Below are 19,031 nucleotides of genomic sequence, written 5' to 3'. Positions count from 1 at the left end.
GGTTCCAGGTGAACTTTGAGCAACAGCAGCATCAATGTGACAATTGTATTATGTATGAAACACTGGTAAATTACTCTGAAGGTAATTGCTTTGAAAGAGATAGCATTTGGGGAAGGGGGTTTGAAAATGTTAGGGTGTTTGTTTACAATTCAATCATCTACTCTTTAACTTCACTTTCTTCTGGTATCGTCTGTATTCATAACGATTTCCAAAGACCAGGAGGACAGGGCATCTCTTCCTTCTTTCAAATATCCGTATCTGCCAGTCTCATGCTTGTGTGGTGTCTGCTTGCCCCAAAGCATCTGTCTCTGCTGTTCATTTTGACAAGTATAAAAATGCGTATGTGTGAAAAAGGTACACAGCCGTTAAAAAGTGACTCTGGTGTAGGAAATTTACTTTACAACTGTATGGGCTAAAAATTCATCAAGTACAGGATCACTATCAGACTGTCTTAAAGCTTCAGAGTATTTGGCACTTGGAATATCTTAAGATGTCACTGGGGCCTTTTGCCTCTAAAGGCAGGAATCCTCTTGGGATCTTACACGACAGGCAAGCTAGAAGGAAAAGAGCAAACAGATTGAATGAGTAACTGCCCCCATTAGAATAACTGCTTTCAGAGAAGCTCATTCAATAGACAGCTCTTTAGGTTAGAAAGTTCTTTCTTAAGGCTTCCCTGAAAGACCTCTCTTTCCCTCTCATTCCATACCCAGTCCATCTGCAAGTCATGCTGGCTCTAATTTCAAAATACAGCCAGAATCAACCTCTTTTCTCCACCTCCAGCACTACCAGCTTTATCTAAGCCAGTGTCCCTTAGAAAACCTCCTAATTTTTCTTGCATCCTACCTTGCCTCTCTGCAATCTGTTCTTCCCTCGGCACCTGGAAGGATACGTTTGACACAACTTGGATTATGTCATTTCTTTGTTCAAAACCCTGTCTGGAATGACTTCCTATCTCACTCAGACTAAAATCCAGTAAAATTCAGAGCCCAGACAAGCCAGCGTCCTCTGGCTATTTCTCTGATCTCATCTCCTATAATCCTCCTTGGCTCCCATACACTGGTTTCCTTGTTGGGTTTTGAATATGCTCACCAGATCCTGCCTCAGAGACTTTCATTTACTTTTCCCAGTCTGGAACATTCTTTTTGATCTCTATTCGAGTGTTACCTTTTCAGAGATGCCTTCCTCTGGGATTCCTATCCCTTAATAGCATAGTCCTTTTTTCTCCACACATCATCCGTTTCTTTATTCTGCTTTACCATATTTTAGGGTGTTGTGAACTTTATATATGGCTTGAGGGAAATAAAGTTGAAGGGGGGAGAGGTGATGGGGTCAGAGAAGTTGGAGCAAATTGCAGCCCAGAACACAACTTAAAAATGAATATGTAATACTCTGTTCTTTACAAACGCGTAGGAATCTAGCTGCCATGAATTTCTCCTTGGCTGTCTTTCCTCCTGGATTCCTAATTTCCTATGTTATTGCTAGAGGATGTTCTCACACTCTCATTTCTAGCCCGTGTCCTCTTTCACCCTGATCCCTCTTAAGATGGGCTAAGAAACTCAGATGGGGCCTAATCATTTTGTTTTTGTTTTTATTGAAGTGGAACACATGTTTAGAAATATGTACAACTTGACCAGCACTTGTACCTTTTTTCCATTTGGTAAAAACCCCAGAAAGTAACCATTGTCCTGGTTTAGAACACCGTATTTATATTTATATCAATGGAATCGTTGAGTAAATACTCTTTTATATTTAACTTTTTTCACTCAGCAGCTTGTGACATTCAACCATATTGTGCAGCACTTTGTTCCTTTTCATTGCTGTGGAGTATTCTCATATGACTGTATCACAATTTATTGATCCATTTTACTTGATGGGCATTGAGTTGTTTTGAGTTTTTAACTATTACAAATGATGCTGTCATGGATATTTTGTGGTGTACATGTGCTTGCATTTCTGTTGAGCAATATATCAGAGTAGAATTACTGGGTTAAGATAACTAAGAACTCTCATTTACTACCGGTGGAAATAGAAATTACTCTGACTTTAGAACATTCTTTGACAATCTCTTCTGACGCTAAATATTTGCATACCTTTTATAGTCTAGTTCTTTGCAATTATTGATATGAAAAATGTCTTTTCCAATTTTGTGGTTTGCCTTTTAATGAACAGAAGTTTTATTTTTAATGTGGTCTTTTCCTGGGGCTCCTGGGTGGCTCAGTTGGTTAAACGTCTACCTTCAGTTCAGGTCATGACGCAGAGTCCTGGGATCAAATTGTACATCTGGCTCCTTGCTCAGCGGGGAATCTGAATCTGCTTCTCCCTCTCCCTGCTGCTCCTGCTTGTGTGTTCTCTCTCTCTTTCTGACAGATAAATAAACAAAATCTTCAAAAAATAATGTAGTCTTTTCCTTTATGATTAGTGTGTTTGGTCCGGCTTAAGAAAGCTTTGCCTTAGTAGCCAAGCTGTTACAGAAAGGCAAAAGAGCAATTAATCACACAACTGGGATCCTAATATTATATCTAAAAGCCAGCGATTTACAGAAAAGCAAACAAGCGGTTAGTTATCCTATCTATCCTCCCGGGGAGGGGTCTTTCACCTACACCAAGTCATGAATATATTCTCCAATGTTATCTCTGGAAGCCTTGTTGTTTTCCTTTTACTTTAAGATCGATGATCCTCCTGGAATTGATTTTTTTATGGTCAACTTTCTTTTTTTCCCCAATGAATATCCAATTGACTTGGCACTATTACTGAAAAGATCAACATTTCCCTTCTGTTCTGTGTGTCATCTTTGTAAAATACCCAATTATGTGTGGGTCTGTCTCTGGACTCTCTATTGTGTCCCATTATGTATTGGCTTATTGTTTTGCTGAGATACCAAACTGTCTTTTTTATTGTGGCTTTATAGTAAGTTTTGAAATTTGGTAAAGTTCTCTAAGTTTATTCCTCTCTAAGATCATGTGGGCGGCTATTGGTCCTTTGTATTTCCATATACATTTCAGAATCAAATTGTCAACACACACACATACACACAGCTCTAGAATTTTTACTGGAATTACATTGAATTTATAGGTCAATTTGGGAGAAAATTAACGTCTCATAGATTTGCAATCCATAAACATGAATATTCTCCTACTTATTTAAGTCTACTTTAATTACTCTCATTAATAACTTGGAGTTTTCTGTGTATAACTTTTGCACAAATTTTCCTAGATTTATTCCTAGGCATTTGAGGGAATCCTTTATTTTTAAAGATTGATTTATTTATTTAATTTTTAGAGAGGGAGTAGGTGAACAAGTTGGGGAGGGACAGAAGAAGAGGAAGAAAATCTTCCAGCAGGCTCCCCGCTAAGCGCAGAGCTCCCAGTGGGGCTCGATCCCAGAACCCTGAGATCATGACCTGACCTGAAATCAAGAGTTGGCTACTTAACCTGCTGAGACACCCAAGCACTTCTTGATGGTTTTTGATACAATTGTATCTGGCATCATTTTAAAATGTCATTCTTAATTGGTTGTCACTGATACGTTGCTTTATCTTCTTAGGATACATTATCACCTCATCACCTGACGTATTTGTGTTATTGTCTATCTCTCTTATAAAATGTAAACTCTTTGATAATAGAGATTTTGATCACTACTTTATTCCCAGTGCCTCAAACAATTCCTGGCATATAATAGGTGCCATAAATATTTGTTGAGTTGAATTGACTTATATCGAACTGACATCTTCTAGCAATTCATACTTCCTTCCTCTGGACAATACAGAATAAGTCTTTAAAAAAAAAAAAAAAAGATTTTATTTACTCTCTTAGAAAGAGAGAGAGACCGCACAAGCAGGGGGAGAAACAAAGGGAGAAGGAGAAACAGACTCTCTGCTGAGCTGGGGCTAGATCCCAGGACCTGGAGATCATGACCAGAGCAAAAGACATACATACACTTAACCATCTGAACCATCCAAGCATCCCTAACAAGTCTTCTAGTATGTGCTGGCTCTTCAGTTATTCCCCAGCAGCACTCCCTTCTCTGAGCCATGTGCTTCAATTCCTTTAGCAGTTCCTCAAAGACAGGTTTTAAGACTCTCTCATATTGTTCTTCTTTCCTTAGTATGAGCTCTAGTTTGCTAAAGTTCTCTTTCATTCTGGGCTCCCAGACTGATTTGACTGATGCATATGGTAAATTTAGAATATTACTTGCCTGAGTTGGCTCTTTCTAAAATTTTCTCTCTCACAGTATTGATACACAATAAGATTGTGGTCAAACAATATCTCCAACTATTCTCTGAAACTAATATTACACTATATGTCAACTAACTGGAAAAGAAATACTAAGTGTAGTCCTTTAGGTTCAAATGAAAAGAACCAGGCAGTAACTCAAACCCACATGAAGAAATAAAAAGCACAGTAAAGGTAATTACAAAGATAAATAAAAGAGAGGATATACATGTACTTTTTGTTTGTGACCTTAAAATAAGCCTCAATTGGGGCATCTGGGTGGCTCAGTGGGTTAAGCTTCTGCTTTTGGCTCAGGACATAATCTCAGGGTCCTGGGATCAAGCCCTGCATCCAGCTCTCTGCCCAGCAGGGAGCCTGCTTCCCCACCCCCTGCCTTCTTGTGATCTCTCTCTCTGTCAAATAAATAAATAAAATCTTAAAAAAAATAAGTCTCAATTAATTTAAAAGGATTAAAATAATACAAACCATGCTTTCTGGCCACAATGGAATGAAATTAGAAATTAATTAATGAAGAAATTTGGGAATTCATAGATATGTAGAAATTAAAACATATTATTTTTTTAATTAAATTAATTTATTTTCAGAAAAACAGGATTCATTATTTTTTCACCATACCCAGTGCTCCATGCAATCCGGGCCCTCTATAATACCCACCACCTGGTACCCCAACCTCCCAACCCCCCACCACTTCAAACCCCTCAGATTGTTAAAACACACTCTTAAATAACAACTATGCCAAAGGAAAAGTTATAAGCTAGATTAGAAATTTTTTGAGATGAAAAACACACCAAACATGGAATACAAGTAAACTAGTGCTTAGAAATTTATAGCTGCAAACATCTATATGGAAAAGAATGAAAGATCTTTAAGTCAATAATCTAGTCTTCCATCAAAAGAAACAAACAGAAAAAGATGGAAAATCTAAACATATAGCTAGCAGAAGGAAGGAAAAAAGGACTAGAGTGGAAACAAGTGAAATAGAGAATAGAAAACTAATAAAATCAATAAATCAAAAATTTAGTTCTTTGAAAAGACCAACAAAATTAACAAAACTTTAGCTAGGTTAACTAGAAAAAAGAAACCACAGATTACTAAAATAAAGGAATGAAAGAGGTGCATAACTACTTACTTTACAAAAATAAAGAGCATTATAAGAGAATATAATAGAAAGTTATATGTCAACAAGTTAGAGAATCATACATAAAAGTGAAAGACTAGTTCTTTGGGTAAAGAACAAGGTGAGTATTTCTGCTCTGCCACTTCTATTCAACATTGTACTGAAGAGTTTAACAAGGGTGTTTAAGCAAAAAAAAAAAATTTAAAAAGTCCATGTTGGGGAAAAAAAGTAAAACTATCTTATGACTTTATATAAAAACAAAATTAAGAAATCTATAAAAATTATAAGAATGAATAAATGAGTTCAGCAAAACAGTTGAAAAAATTAAAGAAAACCTCAATACACGGAAAGACACCGCATGTTCATAATTCAGAAGAGCTAATATTATTAGTTGAGCCTGATGATGGGTATTAAGGTGGACACATATTGTATGAAGCACTGGGTGTGGTGCATAAACAATGAATCTTGGAACACTGAAAAAATAAAATTAAGTTAAAAAAAAAAGATGGTAATACTCCCCAAATTAGTCTACAGAGTCAATGTAATCCTTATCAGAATCCTAGCTGACTTTTTATAGAAATTGATGAGTTGATTCTGAAATTCATATGGAATTGCAAGTCACTAAGATAGCCAAAACAATTTTGAAAAAGAAGAACAAAGTTGAGGACTCACATTTTTTAAAATTTCAAAACCTACTACAAAACTGTGGTCATCAAGATCATGAACTAACTACTGGCATAAGAATAGACATACAAATCAATGGAATAGAATGGAGAGTTCAGAAAAAAACCCACGAATCTGTGACCAACAGATTTTTTTCTTTTTCAGTTTTTTATTTAAATGCTGGTTAGTTAACATACAGTGTAGTGTTAGTTTGCATCTATAGAATTTAGTGATTCGTTGCTTACGTACAACATCCAGTGCTCATCACACATGCTCTCCTTAATATCCATCACCCATTAACCCATCTCCCCGCCCACCTATCCTTCCAATAGAGTCTGTTTTCTGGTTTGCCTCTCTTTTCCCCCTTATGTTCATCTGTTTTGTTTGTTAAATTCTACATGTGAGTGGAATCATGGTATTTGTCTTTCTCTGGGTGATTTATTTTGCTTAGTATAATACTCTCTAGCTCCATCCATGTTATTGCAAATGGCAATATTTCATTCCTTTTTATGGTTGAATAATACTCCATTGTGTGTGTGTGTATGTGTGTGTGTAACATATTTTCTTTATCCATTCATCATTTGATGGACATTTTGGTTCTTTCCATAATTTGCCTGTTGTAGATAATGCCATAGACATTGGGGGTACACATATCCCTTTAAATCAGTATTTTTGTATCATTTGGGTAAATATTATCCTTCTGAGTAAATACCTAGTAGTCAACTGATTTTTGACAAGGGTGCCAAGACCATACCATGGGTGAAATAATAGTCTTCTTTTTAAAATTTGATTTAATTTAATTTTTCACTGTTCCAAGATTCATTGTTTATGCACCACACCGAGTGCTCCATGCAATACGTGCCCTCCTTAATAGCCACCACCAGGCTCATGGAACCCCCTACCCTTTTCCCCTCCCAAACCCTCAGTTTGTTTCTCAGAGTCCACAGTCTCTCATGGTTCATCTCCCCCTCCAATTTCCCCCAACTCACTTCTCCTCTCCTTCTTCCAATGTCCTCTGTGTTATTCCTTATGCTCCACAAGTAAGAGAAACCATATGATTGACTTATTTCACTCAGCATAATCTCCTCCAGTCCTGTCCATACTGATACAAAAATTAGGTATTCATCCTTTCTGATGGAGGTCCATTGTATATATGGACCATATCTTCTTTATCCATTTGTCTGTTGAAGAGCATCTTGGTTCTTTCCAAAGTTTGGCAATGGTGGCCATTGCTGCTATGAACACTGGGATACAGATGGCCCTTCTTTTCACTACATCAGTATCTTTGGGGGTAAATACTCAGTAGTGCAATTGCAGGGTCATAGGGCAGCTCTAGTTTTAATTTCTTAAAGAATCTCCACACTGTTTTCCAAAGTGGCTGCACCAACTTGCATTCTCCCACAACAGCGTAAGAGGGTTCCCCTTTCTCCACATCCTCTCCTATACTTGTTGTTTACTGTCTTGTCAATTTTGGCCATTCTAACTGGTGTAAGGTGGTATCTCAATGTGGTTTTGATTTGAACTTCCCTGATGGCTAATGATGGTGAACATTTTTTTCGTGTGTCTGTTAGCCATTTGTATGTCTTCTTTGGAGAAGTGTCTGTTCGTGCCTTCAGCCCATTTTTTTTTTGTTGTGTTTATCTGTTTTTTGAGGATTGAGTTTGAGGAGTTCTTTATAGATCTTGGATATCAGCTCTTTGTCTGTATTGTCTTTTGCGAATATCTTCTCCCATTCTGTGGATTGCCTCTTTGTTTTGTTGACTGTTTCCTTTGCTGTGCAGAAGCTTTTGATCTTGATGAAGTCCCAAAATTCATTTTTGCTTTTGTTTCCTTTGCCTTTGGAGACGTGTCTTGAAAGAAGTTGCTGTGGCCTATGTCAAAGAGGTTACTGTCTATGTTCTCCTCTAGGATTTTGATAGATTCCTGTCTCACGTTGAGGTCTTTTATGGTGTAAAAGAATGGTAGAGTTTCATTATTCTGCATATAGCTGTCCAGTTTTCCCAGCACTATTTGTTGAAGAGACTTTCTTTTTTCCACTGTATATTTTTTCCTGATTTTTAAAAGATTATTTGACCATAGAGTTGCAGGTCCATATCTGGGCTCTCTATTCTGTTCCACTGGTCTATGTGTCTGTTTTTGTGCAAGTACCATGCTGTCTTGGAGATCACAACTTTGTAGAAAAGCTTGAAATCAGGCAGTGGTGATGCCTCCTATTTTGTTTTTCTTTTTCAACATTTCCTTAGCAACTCGGGGTCTCTTCTGGTTCCATGCAAATTTTAGGATTATTTGTTCCAGCACTTTGAAAAATGCCAGTGGAATTTTGATTGGGATAACATTGAAAGTATAGATTGCTCTGGGCAGTATAGACATTTTAACAATGGTTATTTTTCTAATCCATGAGCATGGAAAGCTTTTCCATCTTTTTGTGTCTTCTTCAATTTCTTTCATGAATGTTCTGTAGTTCCTTGAGTACTGATCCTTTACCTCTTTGGCTAGGTTTAAGCAGAGTCTTTTTTTTTTTTTTTAAAGATTTTATTTATTTATTTGACAGAGATTGCAAGTAGGCAGAGAGGCAGGCAGAGAGAGAGAGGAGGAAGCAGGCTCCCTGCCGAGCAGAGAGCCTAATGCGGGACTCCATCCCAGGACCCTGAGATTATGAGCTGAGTCGAAGGCAGAGGCTTAACCCACTGAGCCACCCAGGTGCCCAAGAATAGTCTTCTTTAACAAATGCTGCTGAGGGGTGTCTCACTTTGAAACACAGTTTGGCAATTTCTCAAAAATGTTGGAGAGTTATCATATGATCTAGTACTTCCAAGTATGTTTAATTGTATATACCTATAGCCTATGTATATGCCCAAGAGAATTGAAAACAAATGTCCACCAAAAACTTACATATAAATATTCATAGCAGCATTATCATAATAATCAAAAGTGGAAACACCCCAAATATCCATCAGCTGATGCACCGATAAATGACATATGGTATCTCCAATTAATGGAGCTTGACATAAAATGGAGTTAAGTTCTGATAACATTCTGCAACATAGATGAGCACTGAAATCATTATAGTAAGTGAAAGAAGCCAGACACAAATGGCCATGCATTGTGTAATTCAACTTATACGAAATGTCCAGGATAGGCAAATCCATAAGTCGTAAGGTAGATTAGTACTTGCCAGGGGCTATGTGGAAGAAAGAAATGATGAGTGACTATTAATGGATATGGAGCTTCCATTAAGGGTGATAAAAATCTTCTGGAATTAAATAGTGATGATCAGTGCAAAACTCTGTTAATATACTAAATATCACTGAATTAGACACTTTAGAAAGATGGACTTTATGGCATGTGAATTGTATCTCAATAAACTTGCTATAAAAAGATAAGACAAAGTGAAAAATTTGAAGATATCAATTAAAAATAGACCAGAAAAATAGTCCAGTAAATAAATAAATGGAGATTGACTCACCATATAACAGCCCCAAGCCCGTCTACACTCACGCACCTGTTTCCCCATTCCCTGCCCACTTATCTGCAGGATTCTCTTGTGTCTGCCTCTTTCTGAGTTTATCCACTCTGCAGCCTGCCTCTCTACTCTTTCCTGGCTTCTACCATTTCTTTCAGTGTCTGTGGTCCTCTCTTCCTTGTGCTTCATTTCACATAGGCACCATCCTTCTTCCTCCATTCCCCAAAGTCTACAGGAATATTAAGGTGATTATCTATATTGGATTCTGACTGAGGAGTTAGGGAGTTCCGAGGGGAATTTGAAAGTAAAACTGAGAAAAAAAAAAAAAAAGGCATCAGAAGAATGTACAAGAGAACTAGTTGTTCTCTTCCCTTAGTAGAATTCCATGCTAACTGTTGAAATAGTAACTTGTTTTCCTTTCCTGGTGAAAAAATAGTATGAACTGTTGAACTGAGGAAATATATGATGGTTTTAATCACACATACCTACTCTTGTTGTTAGTGGGGCTGCCAAGACTTCTGTATTCTGAGGTCGGGCTTAAGTTCAGTGAGAAGGATTAGTGCTGCTGTCTGCCATGGTCCAGGGAAGTCCTCCAGTTGGCATCTTAGTGTGCTTAGTATTATCAATTTGTGATTAAATAGGGTCAGATTTGGAGCCCATTTCCACAAACAAGAGAGGAAATAAAAATTCTCTAGCCTTAGAATAGGGACAGCTTGTGCTGTCCCAGAAGCACATTAAACAATGTAAAACAAAATTGTGCTTTCCTGTGAGATGGTGCTGCCCTCATATCCGTATGCTTGGAAGATAGATGAATCATGGCCCTGTGCCCTGGTCAGCCATGTCCACAGGCTGCTGCCGGGAGTCAAGAGCAGGGCAGGAAATGACTCTGAGTTGCTTACCACAGTTTGATGCTAGAGAGGAAAGCCACCAATGTCTTCAGGATATTTAAAGGGGGATGCAATCTTATTAAGCTCCTGTTAATAAGCCCAACTTCCTTATTTATCAGGATAATGTGGTCTGGGATTAAAGAGAAAGCCTAGTCTTTAGTTTTCAGGAAATAAATTATCTTTTTTTTTCCTGTTTTACTGAACAGCTAAAGCCCACGATTAACCATTTTACTGTCATAGGATTGACCTTAACTATGATGTATAAAACTCATATCTGAGTGTTTAATTTTGTCTCCATTCTTGATTTATAAAATTGTTGCCAGCTGATTACTAAGAAACCCATAGTTATAAATATCAAACTTCCTTTCCAAAGAGTAGCTTTGGTTCTTTTGAGAAGAAAAATTCTGACCTTATTTTTCTTTGTGGTAGGAGCAAATCTCCTTGAATTTTAGATGATTTATTGGTTAGGTCCATCAAATTTTCTAAGGCGAACTTTACCCTTTCAGGTGGGGAGCCCTGCAGACTGTCTCTCCTTTCCTGAGAATACCTTCTTTTTCTGTGCCACAGACTGGTTTGGGACCAAGTGTTGTTCCAAGAGAGTCTCCTTATACCCCAGGTACCAGGGCCTTAACAACAAAGTTTCCTGTAGAGCTTAAGTTTCCATTAAATACTCAGGGAGGCAGCCAGAGGTGGTGACCTTGCAGACAGCCCCTGCCCCATCTTCTGACAGTTCATGATTTGCCATTTCGTAGCTACGGAGCTGAAGCGGGTGACAGAATAAAGAAGGTAATTGCTGCTGCTTCATGGGGAAAGTTAAAACATATGAGCTGACCGAAGACCACCAGGGTGTGGGCTAGAACTCTGGTCAGGAAAGAGGTGTAGGGCCTGGGACTGTGTCGGTGGTCTTCTTGTAAAGCTAAGTCCATGCAACTGTTAATGGTTTGGAGAGGCTACATTATGTGAAAGATTTACATGAGGATCCATGCTTGAATAAAGACAGCCAGAAGGAAAGTAGTAAGCACAAAGCAGTTTATTAAGGACTATACACCCTCGAGAAGGGAGAGTGGGCAGGCCCCTCAGGTGTGCCCTGAGGCTACAGGGGTCTTTTCCTTTTATGTGAGCTGGGTCTTGGGTCATGGAGAGTGGTCTCTAATAAAGGGATTCCAAACATTTGGCACAGTTTTCTCACAAGTTGGGAGGGGAAGTTTTTGACCCTACAAGGTTTGTACCAGAACAGTCATGGCAGCATTCCCCATGGTGGGACTAAAATCACAGTGCATGTGCATTATAATGAGTCTATGGGTTATACTGAGGCAGAAATAGAAGGATGGGGTGCTTGTACTGCATAGGTGGCTCTTGGTCTGTTAGTCCTGGGACCTTAGAAGCCGAAAGGCCAGGATGTTGAGGGGTCTTAAAAGCCACAAAGTCAGAATGCTGTGCCCCCAGTCTTCTAATGTGCAACCTATTTATCAGTGTTCTTCCCTGCAGCTCATGTCTAACTAACTGTCTACTCTACCACAACCTTATATGTTGAGCCGGTGGTTGGCAAAGCTCCTCTAGTCAGTTTGAGTTTTCATTTTAGCTCAGCTAGATTAAGAATGTTTATAATCATTACCCAGTGTTATTTATTTATTTATTTATTTGTTTAAAGAATATGCAAATTGTTCTGTTTCTGTGACCTTGTCTACCTAAGGAGGTGGAAGATAGATAGGTCAAGCAAAGCACCTGGCCTAGGTAAATGGAAAAAGTATTTTCCTTTCCGTGCCTGGGGAGCTTAGCTTGGTGAATGTGTCTTGGAGTACCTTTGTGTCACTCTTTGTAGATCTGGTCACCAGACCTCTGAAAGCCTCTGTGAGGCTGCAGATACCACCTACCCATTAATCTTAGAGATGTAGCCTCACTATTTGAGGGGGGCTTCAATAATAAAAGTACATCTCATAGAACAACCAAACATTTATTGAGCATTTAATATGTGCTCGGCATGGAGCTGGATGCCGAAAAAATTATATATTATAAAATTATAATACCTATCACATGTTAAGTATCAAACCCTCCTAGAAGGCCCATTATTACTCACATTTTATGATGAGGAATTGAGCTCAAAGTGAATAAGACTTAACAGTCTCCCTAAGACCATGTAGCTGGTGGAGCAGAGATTTGACGGTAAATGCACTCAGCTCAAGGAAGACACTGGTAGGAAATTTCCTGTCATTTTAGGACTTTTTTAAAAATCCTGAAACCCTGAGAATTTAATGGTTTATTTTCCAGACTCTGGTGTTAGGGAAATGTGGATTCATTGACTGCATGTTTGGTTTTCTGTTTTTTTCACAGTCTAAATATTTAGGTTTTATTTTGTCATGAGATCTCTATTAGTGTGAGGGTTTTTCTCAAGGCACAGGAGGTATTTATGTGCCACTGTTCCAAACAGTACTCAAAATGTACTTTTATTTACTTCTCTATCTGTTTGCTCATCTAAGCACAGAGTATTTTATCTGGATCAGGTTCATCTGACAACTCCAGGGTGATTTTTCCACCCCTACATGCTCCAAATCCCTTACGCTAGGAGTTTTATTTTTTTGTCACCTCTTCATTGGCTCAGTTTTCTCAGAACTTTGTTTCTCAGAGCAAGACTGACTCATGCCATGCTAGGTCAGCAGGGAAGCCAGGGTAAAGAGAAGCAGAGTCAGACTTGGGTGTATCCCTATTAGGGATGATGGCTCAGAGAGGAATAGTGTCAGACAAAAGACAAGTTGGTAGCTAAGAAATAGCCACAAGTATCAGACAATTAGAATAAATCAGGATGCGAGCTTTCGTGAAAGTAAAAGAGGCACAATGGAAACTCCAACGCCCATTTCCTCTCCCAATATTTTGTTCTTCTTTTTCATCATATTTATTACAATATGAATGAATGTGCATGTTTAAGTACCTCCTAAATGTATGTTCTTTCTACTAGATTGTGAGCTCCATGAGGGCAGGGGTCTTGTCTGCTTTACTCACTACTATATATCCAAGTTTATTCATCCACTGTGCCTGAAACATAGTAAGTACTCAGTGTTAATTGCATAAATGAATGGATGAATGAATGACAACCATTTTATTTTGAGAAGGACCAAGAATTTCATCTCACAGTAGATGAAATGTAGAAATGTTTAACAACAAATTAGATATAGGTAAAGATATAGTTAGTGAATTACAAGATAGGGTAAGAAAAAATGTCTAGAGGAAAAAACCCTGGAGAACACAGACAAAAAGTTAAGAGGCAAGGAGGGTAGTATGGGGAGACCTGAATAAATTAATCAGAACTCTAGTAGGAGAAGAAAGAGAAATTTGGAAAAGCAATATATGAAGAAATAATGGATCAAAATTTATTGGAAATGAAAAAAGAAATATCAATACAGCAATTTAAGAAGCTTAATGAAACTCAAGCAACATAAATAAAAAGAAATCCTATACCTAGACACATCATAATGAAATATCAGAGTTCCAAAGATAAAGAGATTTTAAAAGAAGCCAGAAAGGGAAAAAAAAAATAGATTGCTTTCAAAGGAGTGACAGATTGTCAGTTGACTTCTCCATGTAACAAGGAGAGCTACAAAACAGTGGGGTAATATCTTCATTGGACTTTAAAAAAATTGCCAACATAGAATTTTATATCTGTCAAGAATAAGGGTTAGTAATCAAAACAGAGTTTTTCAGCAGCAAACTCTCACTGGCAGAAGGCCTAATGCATATGCCTTAGATAGACCGAAAATGATCCTAGAGGGATACTTAGAAGAAATGCCTAGAGTTTAAGGAGAAATAAAGAACAGTAAAAGTAGTAAACATGTGGGTAAATTGACTATATAAAACAGTAATGATGTCTATGGTATTAAAAAAAAAAAGAAAAGATATGGTTAAATACATAAAAAATAATTTGTAAGTTGGAAGGGGTTTAAATGGTATTAAAAGTGTAGTTGGGCCTTGTATTTTCCCAGAGGAAATGGTAATTAATTGTACACTTTGAGAATTTGTATTTTTTTATTTTGTTTATTTTTAATTTTTCAAATTTGATTAATTTTTAATTTTGTTATTTTTATAGAAGTCTTTAAAATAATGGAAACAAAATATTTAATTTCACAGTAGAGAATAAAAGTAGAATACTGGAAAATACTTAATCTAAGAGAAGGCAAGAAAGGAGAGAAAAATTTACATAAACAGAAGGAACAAATAAAAAGCACCAAAAAGGTGATATATTTAAGCAAAATATATCAACAATTACAATAAATAAAATAATAATTGATAAGCTGGATTTATAAAAACTAAGAATAAATGTTTAGACACATCTATAACATAAAGACACTAAGAGGTATCTTAAAAGGATGAAAAAAACTACAGTTTGCAAATACTAACCAACAAATGTGGTATGGCTAATTACATAACACAAAGTATACTTAAAGGCAGAAGTACCATATGTAGTGAGAATTACTCTATAACAATAAAAGGCTTAATTCACCAGGAAAACATTACAATTTAAAATTTACAATGCATCTGATTATATAGCCTCAAAATATACAAAGCAAAAATTGACAGAATTATAAGAAATGGAAAAATTCACAGATATCATGGGAGAGTTAAAAAGTTTCTCTCAGTAGTTGATAGGATAACAATACAAAAAAAGATCAATAAGAATTTAAATGATTTTACTACATTAATGGATTTGACACAATGAATTTATATAGGACACTGTACCCAACAACTACAAAAGTACTTCCATTTCAAACTCAAGGAACAAACTAAAAAATTTGACAACATACTGAGCTATAAAGAACAACAACAACAACTAAAAACCACAGACTAGGAATCATGCAGATCATGTTCTCTGATTATGATGTAAAATTAATCTAAAAATTGGTAAAAACAAAGCAACAAAACCAAAACCCCCCTAGAAAATCCCTAAATATTTAGATAGTGAGAAGTACATTTAAAAGTAAACCATGGGGATGCCTGGGTGGCTCAGTTGGTTGGACGACTGCCTTCGGCTCAGGTCATGATCCCAGAGTCCTGGGATCGAGTCCCACATCGGGCTCCCAGCTCCACAGGGAGTCTACTTCTCTCTCTGACCTTCTCCTCGCTCATGTTCTCTCTCACTGTCTCTCTCTCAAATAAATAAATAAAATCTTAAAAAATAAAATAAAATAAAAGTAACCCATGAGCTATATAAGAAATCACAATAGAATTTTAAAAATATCTTGAACTGAACAATAATATAAATGCTGCATGGCATAGTATTGGGATATAATTAAGCAGTTTTTAGATGGAATTCATAGCCTTATGTAAGTAGATCAGAAAGGAAATCGCCTGAAGATCAATGGATGGATTCTCTATTTAAAGAAGTTAGAAAAAGCATGACAAACTAAGCCAAAAGAAAGTAGAAGGAAAGAAATAACAAATATAAGAGCAAAAATGAATGAAGTAGGAAAAGTATAAAATAGGAAGGATCAACAAGGCCAAAAGGTAGTTTGTTGGAAAGACTAATAAAATTGACAAATCTCTGGTGACATTGAGTTCATGTATGGGAGAGAGGTTGGCATGGAAAGAGAGAAAGGGAAAATAAAGGTACAAATAACTAATATTAGGAATAACAAAGGAGCCATCACTACAGATCTTGCACACATCAATAATCACACCAAGGAGATTTTATAAATAATTTTATGCCAATAAATTTGAAAAGTTACATAGATTGGACCATTTCCCAGAAAAATATAGCAAACAAAACTGATTCAAAGAGAAAAAGTAAACTTGAATAGTGCTATACTACTAAAGAAATGGAATCAGTAGTAAAAATCTCCTTACAGGAAACTCTGGGCACAGATGGTTTTACCAGCAAGGTCTGTCAAACATTCTAAATAGAAATAATTCTAGGGTCTCCTGGGTGGCTCACTTGGGTAAGCTGCTGCCTTTGGCTCAGGTCATGATCCCAGAGTCCTGGGATTGAGCTCCATATGAGGCTCCTTGCTCAAGAGGGAGTATGCTTCTCCCTCTGCTTGCCACTCCCCCTGCTTGTGCTCGCTCGCTCGCTCTCTGACAAATAAATAAATAAAATCTAAAAACAAAAACAATAAAAAACAAAAAGAAATAATTCTAGTATGAGACAAACTCTTACAAAATAGAAAAGGAGTAACGTTTCTCTAACTCATTTTTGGAAACTAATATACTTTTGATACCAAAACTGGACTAGCACTAGAACACTGGAGAGGAAAGGAAAATTACCAGACATCTGACTCATGAAAATGGATACAAAAATCTGAAGCCAAATATTTAGCAAGCCAAATCTAGTCATATATAAAAAAGATCAAGACTAAATAGCATTTATCCCAGAAATATAAAATCAAATAACTTTGGAAATACTATGAACATAATTAACCACATTAATGGAATGATACAGAAAAATTGTATTATTGTCACAAAGGATACAGAAAACCATTTGATAACATTAAATATCCATTTATAATTATAGGATGAAAAATCTCTTAAACTAAGAATAAAAATATATTTAAACTGATAATGAATCTGTACAAAAACCTACGGCAAACATTCTTAATGGTAAACCACTAGAGAGCATCTCCTTTGAGATAAAAAATAAAACAATGCCTGTTAATTAAAATGCCTTCTAATCAGTATTGTACTGAAAATCCTAGGAAATACAGTAAGGCAAGGAAATAAAAAGATGGTATAAAGATTGGAAAGGAAATAAAAATATCACTAGTCTCAGATGAAATGAATGACTGTGTAAGTAGAAAACCTCAAAGAATCTACAGATAAATTAGTAGAACTAACAAGAGCATTTAGGGAGTTTTCTGGATACAAAAATCAATGTGCAAAAATAAATTGTAGTTCTCGATAATGGCAACAGTTCATTAGACATGAAAGAAAACTAAAAATATCACATTAAGTGCCAAGGATCATTTCTATCAAAAGATGGGCAAATGAGCATGGCTACCATGAAGAAAATTTAAGCATTTTATTGAAAGACATCTAAGAAGACATAAGTGATTGGAGAGTTCTACCATACTCATAGGATAGAAAACATGATTTTGTGAAGATGTCCATTCTTTACAAATTGATTCATAGATTTAATGTAGTAACGGTCAAAATTCAAAAAGATCTATTTGTGGAATTTGGTAAGCAAATTTTAAAACATATATGAAAGTGCTGATGGCTAAGACTAGTCAAGATAGAAAGTGGAATAACTTGTTTACTAGACTTTAGCTTAAGACTTCTTGGTAATCACTAACCAGGCAGTGTGGTGGTAGGTGTAAGGATGGAAAAATAGATAAATAGCTAAAACAGATATTCCCCCAACGAATCCATGCATATCTGGACAAGTGACTTATGACAGAGGTAGTATATCAGAGCAGTGGAAAAAGGGTGGATTTTTTTTAGTACACAATGCTGGGAATATTGGGTATCCAAATTGAAGAAAAAATTATTTGGGATATCTACTCTGTATGATACAAAAAAATAAATTGTAGATAGTACTTATATGTGAAAGGAAAAGACAAAAATATTTTAGAGGATAACACAGGAGGAGAATATCTTCATGATTTGCATGTAGGGACTGATTTCTTAAGATATAAAAAGTATTGATCATGAAGGAAAAGATTGATGCTTTTGTCCCTTAAAATGAGGAACTTCTGTTACTCAGAAGGTACAATAAAAAGAATGAAAAGACAAGTTATGGAAGAGGAGAGGATATTTGTAACATATAAACTGATAGAAAAACTCACTCGTAATCAAGATATATAAAGAACTCCTATGAATCAAAAAGAAAAAGTTAGATCTAATATAAAAACTGTATAAATGGGTACCTCATAATACAGCAAAATTTAATTAGCCAATAAGAATATGAAATGATGTAATAAGGGAAATGCAAATTAAAACCAACCAACCACAAATAAAATGTCACCACACACCCACTAGATTGGCAAAAGTTAAATGGACTGACACCACCAAGATTTGACAAGGATATAGAGTAGGGAAAACTGTCATATATGTTGGTGGGAATTTAAACTGGAATGACAACTTTGGAAGAGGTTGGCTTTATCTAATAAAATAGAAACTAACCATGGCCCAGGACCTATGTATGAACCCTGGAGACATTTGTTCAAGGTACACGAGGTCATGTGTGTGAGAAAGTCAACAATGGCATTTTCCATAACAGCTGTACTTGGGAAAAATTCAACTGTCCATCAAGATTAAGTAGATTTTCAAAACACTGCTGAGTCAAAAAAGCCAGTCACACAGGAATAATACATACTAGTTATAGAATCACTGTTGTACACCTGAAACTAATTTACCATTGTATGTCAACTATACTTCCATAAAATGTTTTAATTAAAAAAATACATATTGTATAGTTTCATTCATGTAAAATTCTTGAAAAGCAACCTGTCATCTGTAGAACGATCTATAATGACAAAAAGCAGATCAGTGGTTGTCTAGGGGCCAGGATGGAGGGAAGAGTGGACTGCAAAGGATATTAGGAATCTTTTGGGAAATGTTCTGAATCTTGGTTTTGGCAGCAGCATCATGGGTGTATAAATATGTCAAACACATCTAATTATACATATTTTAAGCTTTATTTATTTATTTTAGAGAAGAGGGCAGGGAGAGGCAGAGGGAGAGAGAAA

Source organism: Mustela nigripes, chromosome 2 (genome assembly GCF_022355385.1).
Source record: "Mustela nigripes isolate SB6536 chromosome 2, MUSNIG.SB6536, whole genome shotgun sequence".
In the NCBI taxonomy this organism is placed as follows: Eukaryota; Metazoa; Chordata; class Mammalia; order Carnivora; family Mustelidae; genus Mustela; species Mustela nigripes.
The sequence above is the reverse complement of the archived record's forward strand: the minus strand, read 5'-3'. Positions refer to the sequence as shown.